General features: G+C 41.3%; 1 protein-coding gene across 1 annotated transcript in view; it reads right to left on the bottom strand.

Moving 5' to 3' along the window:
• sipa1l1 (signal-induced proliferation-associated 1 like 1) overlaps window positions 1–14,538 on the bottom strand; it is a 68,824-nt gene extending 54,286 nt beyond the window's left edge. Inside the window, exon 1 of the mRNA XM_063902396.1 lies at window positions 14,338–14,538. The gene's annotated coding sequence lies outside the window, so the exon portion shown is untranslated. The remainder of the gene's footprint in view (window positions 1–14,337) is intronic.
• Between the last annotated feature and the right edge of the window lie 1,806 nt (window positions 14,539–16,344).

The raw sequence follows: 16,344 nt of genomic DNA, 5'->3' as shown, positions 1-16,344 counted from the left end.
AGTCAACGTAAAGACTCCTGCCTCTTGTTTCAGCCCACATGTCCCCAGACACTCGGAGAAGTATCTTGGTAATCTTTTTTTACACATTTTAACAGCACAAACTATTGTTGTTGTTGCCGTTTTTTTTAACAAATGTCATATGTATTTGCTTTAATTGGTAAATCAATCCATAACTAGCCATAACTTTGCTATCTATTTCATGTAGTTTCCGACCCCTGATCTGTTGGTTTCCACAAATGATGATGGGGCTTTATTTTTTATCCGATATGTGGATGTGGCCCTGCATTTGGGTTGCTGAGTCATTCAAGAAGTACATGTATTTTCAATATCAGTCATACTTTGTACATTTGAAGCACATTTTGTATTCATTTGTCTATTTAAAATAATAGACAAATCTGTATTTAAGCCAGAGCAATCATCTTTGGAAATAAATGCTATTTCGTTTCTTACCAAAATTATCTGATTACTATCCTACAATCATCCTCAAATTCAATTATCTGAAAGTGTGTTATTTTAAACAAAACAAAAGTGAAGAGTCAATGATAGTGAGAGTGCCAAACCAATTCACAAACCACAAGCATACACTTGGCAAGAATAAAAGCTCCTAAACAAAACAGGCAGAACTGAAGCTCTAACGTCAAGGTAAACAAAAGACGGGGAGAGAGGCAAGTATGCTAATGCTTTTAATCCTGACATCTGAAGACACAAGCCCAGTATTTACAGCAATTAGCTTTTGTTTCAAGTTCTTTTTCATTGTGCCAACAGTGTAAAATATCTCAAAGCACCAGACATTGTACCAGGTAACATCACTGACAGCCAAATCCGAAAAACAATTCAAAGATCTGCAGGCAGACAGCTTAAGTTAGCCCATCAACCCAACATTTAGTAGTCAATTGTAAATAAATGCAAAACAAATGTCATGCATGTTAACAAAAGAAAAAGCTTTCTGATTGGCTATGTAGTTCTACCTTTAAATTATTGGTAGTCATATACAGTATGCATGTGTGCGACTGTCACAAAAATGGCCAAATCAAAAAGAGCCAGCCGGCCAACTGTCGATAGTTCATACAGTTGTCCAATCGCCCAACCATATGAGACAGCCATGAGTACTTGTTTACATTTTTTTATTCCAACCCAACTCAATAGCAGCTGAACTGAAAGGGTACTAATCACTACTGAGGGGAAAATGTATGATAAAGGCACATGATTGGAGAGCACTGAGATAGGAAATCTGCGCTGTATCGATAAGGCCTGAACCAGCTGAGAGTTAAATGGCTGTTTCACCATCAGTCACAGGAGGGGTGAGGATTGACAAGTGCATGTTTAATGGCTGTGAGAAACAGTGTGCAGGGGTTCCTGGGTAATCGCTGTTATAAGGGGAAGGGAGCAGGTTAGAGATGCAGACTGCAAGCCCTGTGACACTTTGACCGATGTGAGGCTTTGCACCTCCCAAAGGGGTGAAACAGAGAAAGGCCTTTGAATAGAAGCTAAGCTGTCTGTGCTGTGCCCTCAGCCCTGCAGTTCACAACCAAAGAAAGGGTCAAGCCGTTGCTTGACTACAGGCATCTCTGGCTTCCGTGGCAAAACAAAACAATTAAGTGTGGGGGCTGGATGCGCTTGAGGTCCACCATTCTCCTCTTTCGCTCATCATTTGGAAACCTCTGCTCAACTAGTATTTCTCTCGACCCTCTGCCTTTTCCCTGCTCTGAATTCCACATTTATTCTTCTCCGCTTTTACTGCTTAACCTATCTTTCCCTGCTCATCTGTACCCCCTTGTTTCTAACTGTGCATCATTATGTAATTTGAGTTTCCAATGACGGTTTTGGGCTCAAAACATAAAGTGTGAAAGGTGGGGAAAAGCCAACATAAGAGAAGTTGCTGTTGGTTGTTTTCAGGCAGCTTTTAACAGATTACTGCTACATGGTTTATCCATCTATCAATCACTTGAGCCCTGTCTGTGAGTTCCCATTTTCTGAAGTGAAATTGTGTAAAGAGCGCTTTAAATACCACTGTGTCGCTGGCTTACAGAAATGTGATAATGGCATCCTTGAAAATGTTCACCTTTTTCCTGCCAATTAAAATGTTATCAGACATATAAACTTAAAGCTTTCACTGAACATGTCACCAAACATCCAAAGCTTATATTGTTTAGTTTGAACGTTTCCTTTAGATATAATACAGACTGAAATACTATACAACTCAGACAGATCAGCTCCTGCGGTGCTGCTGACATTTGTTTCAATGCGTTACAGTCTCTTCATGGCTGATGTGTGTATGGAAGAGTTTGGGTTTCAGCCTGTGCTTGCTTAAATCAAACTTCTAATAAATGGTGAATGCAAGTTTGTTTGTGTGTCTAGCTGTAACGCAAAGTTCAAAATAAACTCAGACGCCTCTTCCTTTAATTACAGAGGGCAACATGATGAGCTTTAATGATAGTGACTCTGATATGGGCTTTTTTTAAATAGAGCTTGCAGGGTGATATGCCCGTTCCTTGAAGACACCTGCAGCATATAATTTTACTTTATATTCAAGGTTTATGCTTCTTGCAAAGTCTGCCAAAAGAAACCCACCAGCCAGCTGTGGGACTGGATAGTGATCCACAATCATTGGCAACATGGAGAAGATGAAACTATCTTGTGTAAGCTGCCTTTTCCTACACGCGCGATGAAAGGATAGGTTCCCCTGCTCCACTGAAGGTATCTTTGCTAAAAGAAAAGGAGAAATTGGTTGTAATTACTGTTGTTAAAACCCTGCCTTATCATTAGACTCCAAGGTTTAGTGACAACACAACAACTGTGCTGCCATGGCAACACTGATGGAAGACAGGATGTTCGTGCCGCCAATATTTCACCCGTTTAAATGTTCCTCCGATGCACACAGACTACATGTGATCAGTCTGGTCAGGGTAAATCTGTTTATCGGCACCCCCCACCCCCACACACCCCCCCCGCCCCATTCAGAGCGCAGGTGGACTCATCAGTGGGCTCGGCTGGCACCACTTCAGCCATGGGCTAAACAACGCAGCACAGCTGGGTTCATCTGATATTATGTAACGCAGCGGCAGCACCACCCCCGCAGGCCCTGTTCACACCACACTACCCCTCTCCTCCTCTTCTTCCTCCTCCTCCTTCTCTCCCACCAGTGCATCTCTGGCCATTTGCAGGCAGCGGTGCATTGTGAGAGGAGAGTGCTCCAGCTCTGACACAACCTGTTGGGGAGGATTGTGGGAGATTCAGCTTTGGAAAACTACAATAGAAAGGTTCATAGAGATGCATTGATCAGCGGCTGAGTGCGTTCTGGTTTTTTATATTTAGTGGCTTGTTTGGAAGGTTATGTAACCACCATTGATTAACACTTCCATCTCTTAGTTATACTATTTTATCTACAGTAACACAATCTGCAAATAACAGTGCAATATTCACTTTCCCTACTGTTATCCAGCTGCTATCACACTACCTCTACATGTTACCCTTATTTTATCCTTTTAAATACCTTTTCTGTCATTTTAATACTATCATTTACATTTCTCATATTTAAAGCATGTCTGTTAATTCATCATTTGTCTTTTTACTTTGCTGTAACAATGCAAAATTTCCAACCAAAATCTGCACAGAAAATAAAGTGGTACGGTCAGTAAAACAGTCTAAATTGATCATTACTGAGTGTGGATGGTTCTCGCAGTGTCTGCTGTCCACTACTGCTTTATAGCATGAACATCTTCTCCTTTGGTTCATGAAATCTTAGCAGCATCTGAATGCAACAGGACACATATGTTGATAAATCTGCAAGCTCTGAGAAGTGACGCGAGAGCGCAGCGCCGTTACGCACGGCCCTTCACTGCATTATTTCATTAAATCGTCTGAAAACGGCACCAGATGGCTCCAGCAGAACCGTGCAGACCTCTTCACATCAGACTGGTCGGTAGTAATTGGATATTCTGCTTTTCATGAAGAAGACGCACAGCTAGGGTATCATGCTCTTTTACAATGATCTTTTTTTAGCTAAAGCATCGTACTTCCACATTTAACTGTGATTGGCACAGCTGTTTCAGAGCTATGAGACTGCAGATGTGAATGCCGGAGAGAGCATGACGATCCATATGCACCTTCACCATATTGTCTTGAAACGTTCCTTTATTAGAGATAAAAGTGCGCTCAACATAAGTTATTCTCTGCGGTGCATTTATTCCTCAAATGGGTGATTAGATTCCAGGGTTTTCATCCATCATTGATCCCACCGGTGAGTCTGCCTTTACTTCATGGACACACATTTTGTTACTAAGCAATCCTTGCCAAAAGTGGAATTGCACTCGTTGCCTGGCAACATTCGCTTATTGAATCTCGTATCAGGAAGCAGCGAAAACCCAGTGGTGCTTTGAGCTACTGAACAGACCTCCAGATACTCTTTTCATCTCGGGTACATTCTGTGATGTCCAACTACAATCGGGCTATTCATGTCAACTGATAAGCCATTAAATCACGACACCTGGCCCCTCACAATCCCTCAGGTAATCCTACACACATGCAGAAAGCTGATACATGAATTCATAAAGTATCTCCAGTCCATTGTTAATTATGCGAGTGTGAAAAGAAAATGCAATTTCATTCCAACCAGTGTGTCAGTAATGAGACGATACAAAACAGATAATCATTGTCTTCCCCAAGTGGGATGTTAAAGGCAGTCTCTTTATTAAATCCCACTCTGTGGGCCCTCATCGTAGACACTTTACTTCTAAACTGCCTGTCATCAGAAGGAACCAGCAGGGTCGTCAACTCTCCCCCATGCAGCTTCTTAATGAAAGAGAGCAGCTTGCCTCACAACTACTGACGGAGCTCCGAACGCCACTGGAATGGATCAAAGCTCAATATGTTAACATCGCCTCGAATGACCATTTTGAGCACTCTAGATAAGCCCAATCTGTTTCAGTTACTTCTAACAAGGCAGCAGCGATGTGTTATGGTGGGGACAGGGTGAGTTCAGAGGAGCAGGTGGAGAGGAGGTGAGGCGGGAGGTTTTCTGACAGATAAGGTCAGCAGCACTTGAACTATGAGTGAACGTTTCCTTTCAGCAGGATTGACGGATGACAGTCGGTTTCTTAGGGTTACAAAAAAAATGCTTCTGAGAACATTGGGAAATAAAATGGATGAAAAGAGTTAAAATAACAAAAAACGAATTAGTCTTGATTAACTGTTTGGTTTATGTATTGTTAAAAAACAAGGCCGGCATAATTTCTCTGAGCCCAGGATAGCTTTCAAATAGCTTGTTTTGTCAGAAACTTCCAGACTCAAAGACTTTCCGTTAAAAAACTGTTATTCCTGATTATTATTCAAATAAACTATAACACAGGCCATCCTCTGTGACTGGAAAATAAAGCATTACATTACATTTTCCCTCAGAGAACAGTTTATTTGAGCAAAAGTTCATAAAAAGGTTGGCAAGGTTAGGACTGGATTCACCTACTGACACTGGGAACAAAGCCCATTGGAGCTGGCTTCTCCGAAACAACATACCAGAGTGTGTGTATCCCAACACTTACTACCATGCCTGTCCAAATAATCATTAACCAGTTCAGCCCTGAGTCAATATTAGAGGGACCCCTGTAAACTAGAATGTAAATACCAACCCCGGGCACAGGGACGTAAACACATAAGGAAGGGGAGGCTTGGGTATTGTGGCACGCAGAATTCATTGTTTTTGCCATGTAGATACAGTTGAAAACAATGAGGTCATCTCTATTGAGTACACACAGCATTCTCACACATTGTGCAGCATGCCACTGTACCCCCAGCTGAAAGCACCTACAGAAAGGCTCTTTTATGCACTCTAACCAAACATTTGCTACAAAGCCATGAACCTGAAATCTATTAAAGCCGGGGATGGAAACTTGACTCTGGCTCTCAAGGCCATCACCTTAAATGCCAAAACACCCCCCCCCCCCCCCTTTTGGATGAGCACCACGAGCAGAGAGGAGCACTGCAGATGACAGGCCACTTTCCTGTTTTGGTGTATGCTTCCACCACCTGCAAACCAGATGTGTTTTATGCCTGGGCAATGTGACCTCCTTTTTCTGCTTTGAAAGAAAATGATCTGCAGGTCTTTAAGCTGGTCCAAACGTCTAGCCTAGAATCTGTCAATGTGGAATATGCAGTACAATTCATTTGTTGATAAAATTCATAGATGTCTTCAATGGAAAATTGTTTTAATGACCTATCAACTGCCATCCTAACTTTAGCCAGTTTATCTTTCTTACTATATCATTGGAAATCAAGCAGCATTATGCCTGAACTGCACAGGGTATTTCTCAGAATTATCAGACATTTTTCGGATTAAATATCAAATTAAATTAATAACCAAATACAGTCCAGTCCTCACACTAATCCTACCCAGCTCACAAGTGACAGAGAGGAATTCACTGCTCTCAGCATTATGTGTGGCTGTGTGTCAGTACAAGGATCTGCAAAGCAGGAAGACTGTTGAGGGTTCAGCCAAAAGCTGCTGGTGCTTAGCGATGGATTGATGTGTTAACTCCTCTGGCACAAACTATAGGAACCCAAAAACCCAACAAGATGACTTTCATTACGATTATCCACCAGAGCTTTGCTTTCATTGGCAGAAGGGAAGAATGCTGAAGCCTTATTTACTTGATAGTAACATTGAATCTAAAGAAATGCACTGAATATGCCTAACTTTCTTTACTAATACTGATATCTTTCGGTATAAAAACGTATTAGTATCAAAGTTTGATTTCACAATTGTCACAACCCCAATTTTTATATTGAACCAGATGTACTAGACAACATTATACACACACACATGAAACCCCCCCCCAAAACTCATATAGAAAAGTAGCTGAAAAGACAACCAGCAGAAGAACCAATTGAAGCTATCAAAGCTTGATCTCAAGCAAGAAACCTTTGGAAAATTTGCAGACTATTCTTTGCAAGGCCACAGGCTGGACTCTTTACGACACACTGCCAATATTCAGTGCTCTGAAAAGTGAAAAGTCCAATTCATACTGAGATACGATTTTTATAATCTTATGATGCCAGACCAGTCAATCAGATTTGATCACAGCACTTAGACATCACGTTAAGGGGCAACATTGATCCACTACAGTAATTATAGTTGTGTAGTAGCATCTTGTTGTGTATTATATGCAGGTGGTGTGTTATTACTGTCCACTTTTAGCTGTTGACAGACTCCCAATCCCTTTTCATGACATCGTAAAGTATCTTGAGAATTTAACCTCATCTGTGCTTCAAAATGTGTGTTCAAAGTGTCTTAACATAACTCCTTCCAGGCAGCCGCATTACCAGAAACATAAACATGGCCACAAGATTATCCGTTTGGTTTGCTGTGGCTCAGTGGAGCATTACAGCCCCACGAACTGAACTCAAAGTGACAGTGAAATCACAGAGACTGTCAATTACAGCTCACTTAATGAATCAATTCCAAGGACCAGAAACAACTTAAAAGCCTGTTGACTTTAAGACCAGCTTTTTCGCTCTGAACCACTTCTTTACGCTGTGGTGGATCTGCAATGTGTGGTGAGTCCTTATATCATCTTCTTCTTCTACATCACATAAAAGGGCAGCTGCTTCCAAACTTGCCGGTAGCTTTATACACTGTATGCAGCTTTAGATCAAGAAGGAAAACTTACTGCCAACAGATGACAGCTTCCCATTTCAATTTGTAACAGTTTTCCTTTAGATCAGACGATATGTTTTTCTTGAAGCCTGTGTCTACATATGTGTGGAGGAGGAGGAGGAGGAGGAGGAGGAGGAGGAAGTTTGCGGCAAGTGAGAAGAGCAGTTAAGGGGATCCCATTTTTTTACAAAGTAAAGAAATGAAAATGTAGAATTCATAGCCTAATTATTAATTGACTGACAGTAAAACCTCCAAACTGAATTGCAATTGCCTGATTAAACCAGTCCTGCATGAATATATGAATATACCTCAAGTAATTCGAGAGGATGATATTATTTTTGGACTGCTCTCCTCCATTTTCAATGATTGGAAGACAGTGGAGCAGACTGTGTGACAGATATTACATGTTACCTCACATTCTTATAAAGATAGCATAGCATTCATCAATCATAACATAGTCAGAGTCTACAATACATGTAGAACACATATTTTTTCACAACTGAGCAGTGTGCATTGTGTAATACCAAGTGACCCAGCTCTCATTTTTCAGGAGTAATCAGATTGCTTGGATGCCAACAGAGTCCCATGAAGAAGCGCCCTACCTTTCAGGGGCATAAGTGTGATGAAAATGATCCATGTTCATTGGTAACTGGATTGCTCTGGACAGCTAGCCGGTGGAAAATGATATTAGACGATTGAAACACAACTCTGAGGGATATTCCGGGGCATCACCAGCAGGCTCATTGAACATAAGTAGTCTTTATAGAGCTACACAAACACAGTTTACAGCCTGGACATAATGAAACAACGCAGATGAAATTACACCAGGCTGTTATATGAGCCTGCAGTTTGTGCCTCTCCAAATATGTTTGCGGACAACAAATTGTTCACTTAAAGCTTTCATTGCCCCCTACAAAACTCTGCTGGCGTGCAGAGCTTATGCAACACTTAACATATATTTACAAAGAACGGGATGTGCAGTTAGCCTTCATTTAATTATCTTAGTTGAAGCTCAACAAATCATAAAAAAACAAGCTGTTTCAGAGTAGCCATTAAGGGCTCCACTTAACACAGCGAAAAGAACAATCCTCTGCACTCCAGACAGAACTCTTCAGAACTTGGATGACTATAATTTCCAATTACAGAGCTTCCTCAGGTAAAAGCCATAATAGGAACCTAATAGATTGTCCTTTGCTAATTGCAAAATATTCTCCATTATCTTTCATCGCTCATATTATTCTGGACTCAATATCTTAAAAAAAAACAGGGTAATCTAAGGCTGCTGGAGGGCATTGCTGGTGGGTTGTATGACTGTTTGGATCCAGGACATACTCCTAATGTTGAATTTTGTAAAAGCAATATTGAACTAAAGCCCTACGTTTATAGAGCATAGTTTGGTATAAAGCAAACTCAAGAGGCTGAGCTACTCTGAAAACTTTCTGTCACACCAGGGTTCACCTATTTAATAAAACGTAGGCTTAAGGCAGGATATGTACATTGGAAATCATCTTGCTACAGTCTTAAAAGATTGCAACAAACATATAACGATTCATTAGGATGGAGGATAAACTCCAGTTAGCGAATATTATTTTCTATTTGAAATTAATTCTGTTTCCACCCTGACAACAATCACATCACACCTCATTGACTGTTGGAATAGCCATGTCATTTGCACAAATAGCTGGCATCAATTTCATGTTCCTGCTCCACAAACTCTCAATTATTTCCCCAAAATGGCACAGGAGAGACGGCATCAATTAACAAATCCAACAGGGTCAGAAAAGCACTTCAATCCTTTGTAGAGACGCAGGCAGCAAGCAGCAGGAACGTCCTTTTAGTCATCCAGCAAGACAGAAATCTGAGAGCTCTGTCTGCGTGGAAACAGATGGCAACGCAGTTGGTGGGAATTTCGGCAATGCTCCCATACATATTTGGGGATAAGATTTACAGTTTTGCCATGTCATCATTGTGGTGAAGAGTAGAAAACATCCCGAGACAATCATCCATGTCACACACACACACACACACACACACACACACACACACACACACACACACACACCTGATGCAGATAGATGAACACGTGTTCCACCTGCAGTGATTTTTTTCACACTAGACAGATGCCACGTTGTAACTCTGAGTTCTGAGAACATTTTAGACGACTTCATCACAGAATCACACTCAACCTTGTATGGAAAGTCTTACGAAATGTTGAGAGCTTTTTGCAATACTTTTACTAGATGACCGCAATTACGTTGCAGGCATTTAGTTTTGGTTTACACAATCATTTACACATTACATTCATGTTTAAGTATGTCAGTGTTTAGAAAAAGAGGCTTTTATGGAAAGGGCTAGAAGAACAAGGCAATCCTACAAGTGTTTTATATGGATTTGCTCCAATATGTGTTACAGTTTCCCTGGAGAGAGGCATAATTACTAGACAGATGTGTGAAATGTGTTAGCCATTCACTTCGATCCAACACTGGTCTGCTAAGGATCAATACATATATACATTTCAAATATAACTCTAAAAGATGTTGGGTTTACACAACATTAAATCAGTTGAAAGGTTAAGGTAACTGAGGTTCCACCTTGTTAAAAATATTCAGCTTTACACTGCTTTTATGTCCTCAAAGATCTTTAACAGATCATTGTTTGTATCTCTTTTTTAACACAAGGGTAAAATGTACTTGTTATTGTCAGTTTTTGTATTGAAAGACACTCGATTTAAGGTGTTGGCATCATACAAAGTTGGACCATTGCATCCCTAACAAGCTTTTGTAATTTGGATCCAAAATAGCCAAATAGTGTGGACTGTATCTCCACCTAGCACTAAGAGGTATGCTAAGCTAACAGTGTTAAAGCCCAGCTCTCATAATATCAGTCTGTTCTCCTCCTTAGGCTCCATCTGTACAGTATGTTCCTTCTGTTTACTTCTGTGCGGATTAGCCTGCCGAGTCATTGTTTCATGATGTGTTTATAGATTTTTATGCTCATCTGTCACAACCGAAATCTGAGCTTTTTTTAATACATAATCCACATCGCTTTCATGTGCTGTAAACCCCTCTTACAGTCCTAATTAAGAACTTATTTCACCAGACAGAGAGGAGAAAGTGGAGGAAGAGAAAGGGATCCATTACTGGGAAACTGTAGCTTTTAAGTCCCTTCACCTCAGGTGGAACTGCTCAAATTAACTGATTCTCCTTTTACCCCCTCTTTCCTTTTCTGGCTGCTATTAAAAGGCCCTGACACTGCTGACTGAAAGCCATAACAGGGTTCCTGAATAATCCTCTGTAAAGGAAACATGGATCAAAAGAGATATGCAATGACACATATCAAGAGACCCCCCCCCCCCCATGGGATGTTTGTTAGGTGGAAACAATATGCTGGCTTGTGCTTCAACTGTGTCAGTGTACATAGACCCAGGCTTTCTAACAAAGCTGTAATCAAGTCTTCGGAGATGAAACATTTTCCAAAACGCTTTCTGGATCTTTCCCAACCATCTGTTGAATTGAAAGAATGGTAGCAAGTTAATCTGGCTGTATTATTAATCACGACTTAATACAGGTGGCTGTTTGACATGTATAAACCCAGACAAATGAGAATATGTTAGGTATTGAAAACTCTGTTAGTAGTAGGGTTAATCATCTTTGTTCCATGTCTAATGTCACATAGTGCAGCTCAATATATTTACACCAGTAAAAGACCCTGAACGTGTACACTTCAATTTGAATGGATAAAGTTGAAGACCTTAAAGGTTGAATAAATGCATCAGAGCTCACAGCGTCTGCTTTCCAACAAGCACCACAATAGACAAAGTGTGCATTTCTTTTCATCCAGCCCTTCACTAAAAGCTCAAGGAAAGTCACCAGCAGTACTCGGACTCTCCCCTATTCTGTCTGCTGTCAAATATGACATGTTTGTTTGTAATATGAATTATGCTAATAATTATCAATGCTAATTAGCTGGCATAGCATCCTGGAGTGTTCCTGCTGTTGCAATTGCAGTTGGCAGCGATACAACAGTCTGGAAAAAAGTGTTGATATGTTCAGGTTATGGCTAGGAGAACTGCAGTGTGTGTGCGAGAAGTCCATCTTTAAATTCTCTATACAGGAATAACCGTGATTTATCGAGGCCTGGTAGTTTTATTTAATCATTCTGGCCTGTGGTGCGATCTATTCACTGGTAAAGAGTACTTCTTGCTCTGTTATTTCTCAAGAGACAGCCCACCCCAAGACCTTAAACAGAGGGAACTCACATTCCAATCTCCAGCATGCAGAGAGACAGAGAAAGAGGGGAGGGAGACAGAAACACAGAGAAAAAGGGGGGAAGAAATGTAAACCAGGGACAAGCAAAGGAACAAAAGAGAAGGATAGATAAGGTGAGCGATGTGGACAGAAACGGGAAAGTGTGTCAGTCCCGACATGCTTTCCACAATAGGAAGGAAGCCCGAGACGAGAGGAAAAGGCACTGCTGGTGATGGGAGGGAATCGTGGGAGGTGGAAAGTAAAGAAGCAGCGACAGAAGGGGAGGACAAGGCAGAGATGACAGAAAGTAGCTCGGCAAGGGAGGGGGCCATAGAAGGGATAGCTTGGGAGATCGTAAACGGCTAAGACCCTGTTTGCAGCTCCTGCATGCAGACAAAAGTGCAAGCTGGTCGGCTATGAGATTAAAGTGTCCTCTTTTTTCTGACTTTACACTTGCCAGATTTCTCTCTGTTCGCACTGCCAACAGCCTCGTCTGTTCCAGATAGGCCTAGGCTACACATTAGAGGATTTTTGAATGAGTGACCACGTCCCGATCACAGTACATCTGATACAAATTTACAGCAAAAGAGTTTGCTTGCAAGCAATTACAAAAGGCCGTGGAAAGATCTTCATTTAGAACTTACAATGAGCCCCCTACTGTGTCAACTCCAGCTGCTTGAGCACCTAGAAGGATGTTTCAACGGCTCTACAACCCGAAAGCCCTTTGATACTCCTTTAGCAGCCCAGCAGCAACCCTGACATTTTGATTTTCTGTATCCGTTTTTTCTTTTCTCCCACCTCCCCTTTGATTCGCCAGCTACATGTGTTACAGAACGTGTGCCTCCACCTACACACTCAGTTTCAATAGCCCACTTATTATTGTAAATGCAACACAGCCTCCTGATCTGCTCAGCTTTGGCATTCACACGCACCGACACGGGAAGGGTGATGGAAAGAGATGTTCGAACGCTAACACATGACAGTTTGGGGGGGGTGGCTCAACACAGCGGCTGCAGTAGCCAAAGCAAAGCGGACAAAGCCGTTGAATTGCTGTCCTGGAGAGAATATCTCTCTAATGCCGCTGTTGTGTTTCAAGTTGAGAATCTGACCCACCCCGGCCAGCCTATGAATAGAGATGAGATCTCTTTGACGTGTCCATTTAGGACTTCTCAAAGGAGGATGCCGTGTGTTCCTGTGTGTATGCAAGGGGGTGTGTGTGTAAGCCCCCTGGGAGGCTGAAGCTGGTAGCCTGGGGACGACTCCACAGGTTGAGATGGCAGCAATAACAAGACACAGAGCAGCTACAGGGGGGGGGGACTTACAATGGGTGTCATTAAGAAAGAGGAGAGCACAGACACATGGACAAACTAACATATAAGGAAACTGAAGTCAGTGTTAGGACTTGTTTTAATAATCTTAAACATAACTGAAGAATGGAGTTTGTTTCATCTGTGATCTAAGCCTTTGGGCACCTCCATCACTTAAATGTAGCAGTGTTACATCACTATTCAAACCTGACTAGATTACTCAGACGGCCATTTTGATTAATGAGACTGGTTTTGACAGAGCACTGGGCAGAAATTAGGCTTTAACTTAATATTCGATTACATGCAAATTCCTTAACAACTGCACGGTTGTCTTCAGTAACAGATTATGCATTATGAATAACATTCTATAACCTAGAAGTTTACTTTGCAAAGAAAACCGTTCATGAACTTTCCCTGCAAAATAACAACATAGGGATGTCTATGTGCATCCTCAAATAGCAGGGATTTGGTGAAGCAATGCAAATGTCCAAACTCATGCTAACGACAGCAATGCATGGCAACAAAATGCACCATTCATGCATTTGCACAAACAAGAGATGCTTCCCCAGATATAAGACAAGATGTCTCTGGTGGCTACGGTTGCGTCGTCGTTCACAAGTAAATAGATGGAGAGCATGGTTGATATGAACAGGAAACCCCAAGAGCGACTGCAGCTAGCCATCCCAATTACACAGCAGACACAGAGGGACTTAACTCAACAATTACCTTTATCTGATGCTCGCTTTGCAGGGTTTCCTGTTTCTTTAGGAGCCACGGTGTCTGAATGTTAAACTGTGGTTTGTCTTAGGGGGAGGCATCACATGTTAACTGAGCAGTGGCTCGAAATCGAAATGCTATGCATGGTTGATAAAAGAGATATTAGCGAATAATATAGGCGATGCATCAGCCGTGACTCACACACGGTACCCGACTGCTCGCTAACTTTTTAGGGTAGTTTTCCGTCCCTAGCGTTACCTGCAATCCTTTAGTGGGTGACATGGACGTTAACGTAGATAGTGAAGTGCACAGATAACACATCAACCATTAAAAAGTTGACTGTTAACCACAAACTAACGGTATTTTGATATCGCTTGTGTGTGCGTGTGAAGACCAACATAGCAGAGAGCGCACTCACCTTTAGTAATTTCCACCTTGTCGGCGTTTTCGAGAGGGAAAATAACGCTCTCGCTGCTCCGTTACTGGCATTCACAAACTGTCGCGATAAAACGAACCGGCTGTAAATACACTTCGTAGCGGAAAAACCTCTAAATCTCTTCACCTTTAGGGTGTGTTGTTGTCCGTGCACTCTGACGACCGCCTCTCGGTTTGTTCAAATTAGAAGTTCATCCAAAAAGTTGCAGCGATTCGCTCCGCCTTGCGACGACGATGAGGTAACCGCCTCCCTCTCAAACGCTACCCTCTACTCTCGCGATAGGAATCGGAGCATTGGGACGAGTGGGACTCCGTGGTCTCGCGAGAGTTGAACAGGATCAACGAATTGCTGGTGACCGGCGGATGGAAGAGAGAGAAAGCGTTGCTCTGGCAACAGAAACGGAAGAGCTTTTTGTTCTCCTTTATTTATTTAGTATATGAACATCATATATTTCCTAAACATCAGGGATAGATATATAAGGTTAACAAAATACTTCAATTAATAAAATACAGTGCCATATTTCACATAAAATATTTGTTAAATACACTGAATGAGTTTTGATTGCCTTTCTATTCCTAATGTTTTAATGGTGCTACTATAAAGTTTTAATTCTTGGTAGAAATGCTGGAAGGGCTTTTTACAGTGACAGATTTCTCCTTGCAACAAGCGTTGTGTGTAGTATTCATGAACATGGCTCATGATGAAACCTTGGTATCTGCTATTATATAATCCACTGCAATTTTTCATCCAGGTATGGCAAAATATGATCACAGCTATCAGAAGTTATGTTATGTGATTGGGAATTCTGGGTCCTCTTGACAAGATGACTCATTTATTAGACCCATAGTAAGACCACAATAAGCAGCAATTAAGGCTAAGCTGCCAAATTGGTACTTTATGTGAATAAGAATTTGTATCCTCATGATTGATAACACTTTTTGTGAATTGCTTTGGATAAAAGTGTCACCTTAATTAAATGTAGTCCACACATGTCCAGTGGTTTTCTTTGTGTATAATGAGATTATCAGTTTATATGGCACCGTCAAACTGTGATGACTTACAAAGGTCTTACTTTCATATTTTTGCATTTTCAAACAGCTTCCTCTAGAGCCACACAATGCTAAATACAATTGTTTCACATCTGCATTAAAGCAATAAAGAAGGCTCATCATTAAGATTTATAAACAGAAAATTCCTTTATTATTAAAACATGTACAGATGTCCCTCTGATGTAACATTTCCTTGGTTGTTTATGTCACCAATCCACAGCTTTTGCATCATGGTATAAACACATTGCATTGTCCTATATGTGCCAGGTGGGTTTAAAATACCAACCACATAATAAATGTCACCCGCAGCTAATTCACAAGGCCTAATGAATTGAAAATACATTGGTTAGGGATAGACATATGACGCATTCAGTGCATACGTTTGCGCCCAGCATTGCAAATTCCACCTGCTTGCTTTCCCCACATACAGTAATTATTTCAGCATCAAATTTTAATTAGGTAAGAGAAAGATCACTGCCTTAATTAAAGCCGCTCTGCAGGTACCGGCAAAAGGAGGGGGTGAATAGTATAGGAGTCACAGAAATTCATCTTTCTCGCATACATAATCACATGCGAATGGCAACCACCCTGTTCTCTGTATTCTCTGTCCGCATAGTCTGTCTCTCTTTTCTTTCTTTAATTATCATGTCTGGTCCGAGTGACAGGACTTCATATACTCATCTTCTTTAGTTATTCTTTCCACATTTACCTCTGCCTTCATGTTATTTCCACTTTCCATTATTCTAAAATGTCATCGGGGATTACATAACAATCTAATAAAGACAAAGGAAAAGAGATTACCATCATTAAAATCCTCTCTATTCCTGTAGCTCTGCGGGTCCTAACACTGCCCACCCCAATCTGTCATGGGGCGGATATTTGTGTGGGCGGTTTGAATTGTTCTCTGCTGAAAAACTGCTCCCCCGGGATTAACTCAAGT

The sequence above is a fragment of the Eleginops maclovinus genome, chromosome 15 (assembly GCF_036324505.1).
Source record: "Eleginops maclovinus isolate JMC-PN-2008 ecotype Puerto Natales chromosome 15, JC_Emac_rtc_rv5, whole genome shotgun sequence".
Taxonomy (NCBI): Eukaryota; Metazoa; Chordata; class Actinopteri; order Perciformes; family Eleginopidae; genus Eleginops; species Eleginops maclovinus.
The sequence above is the reverse complement of the archived record's forward strand: the minus strand, read 5'-3'. Positions and strand labels throughout refer to the sequence as shown.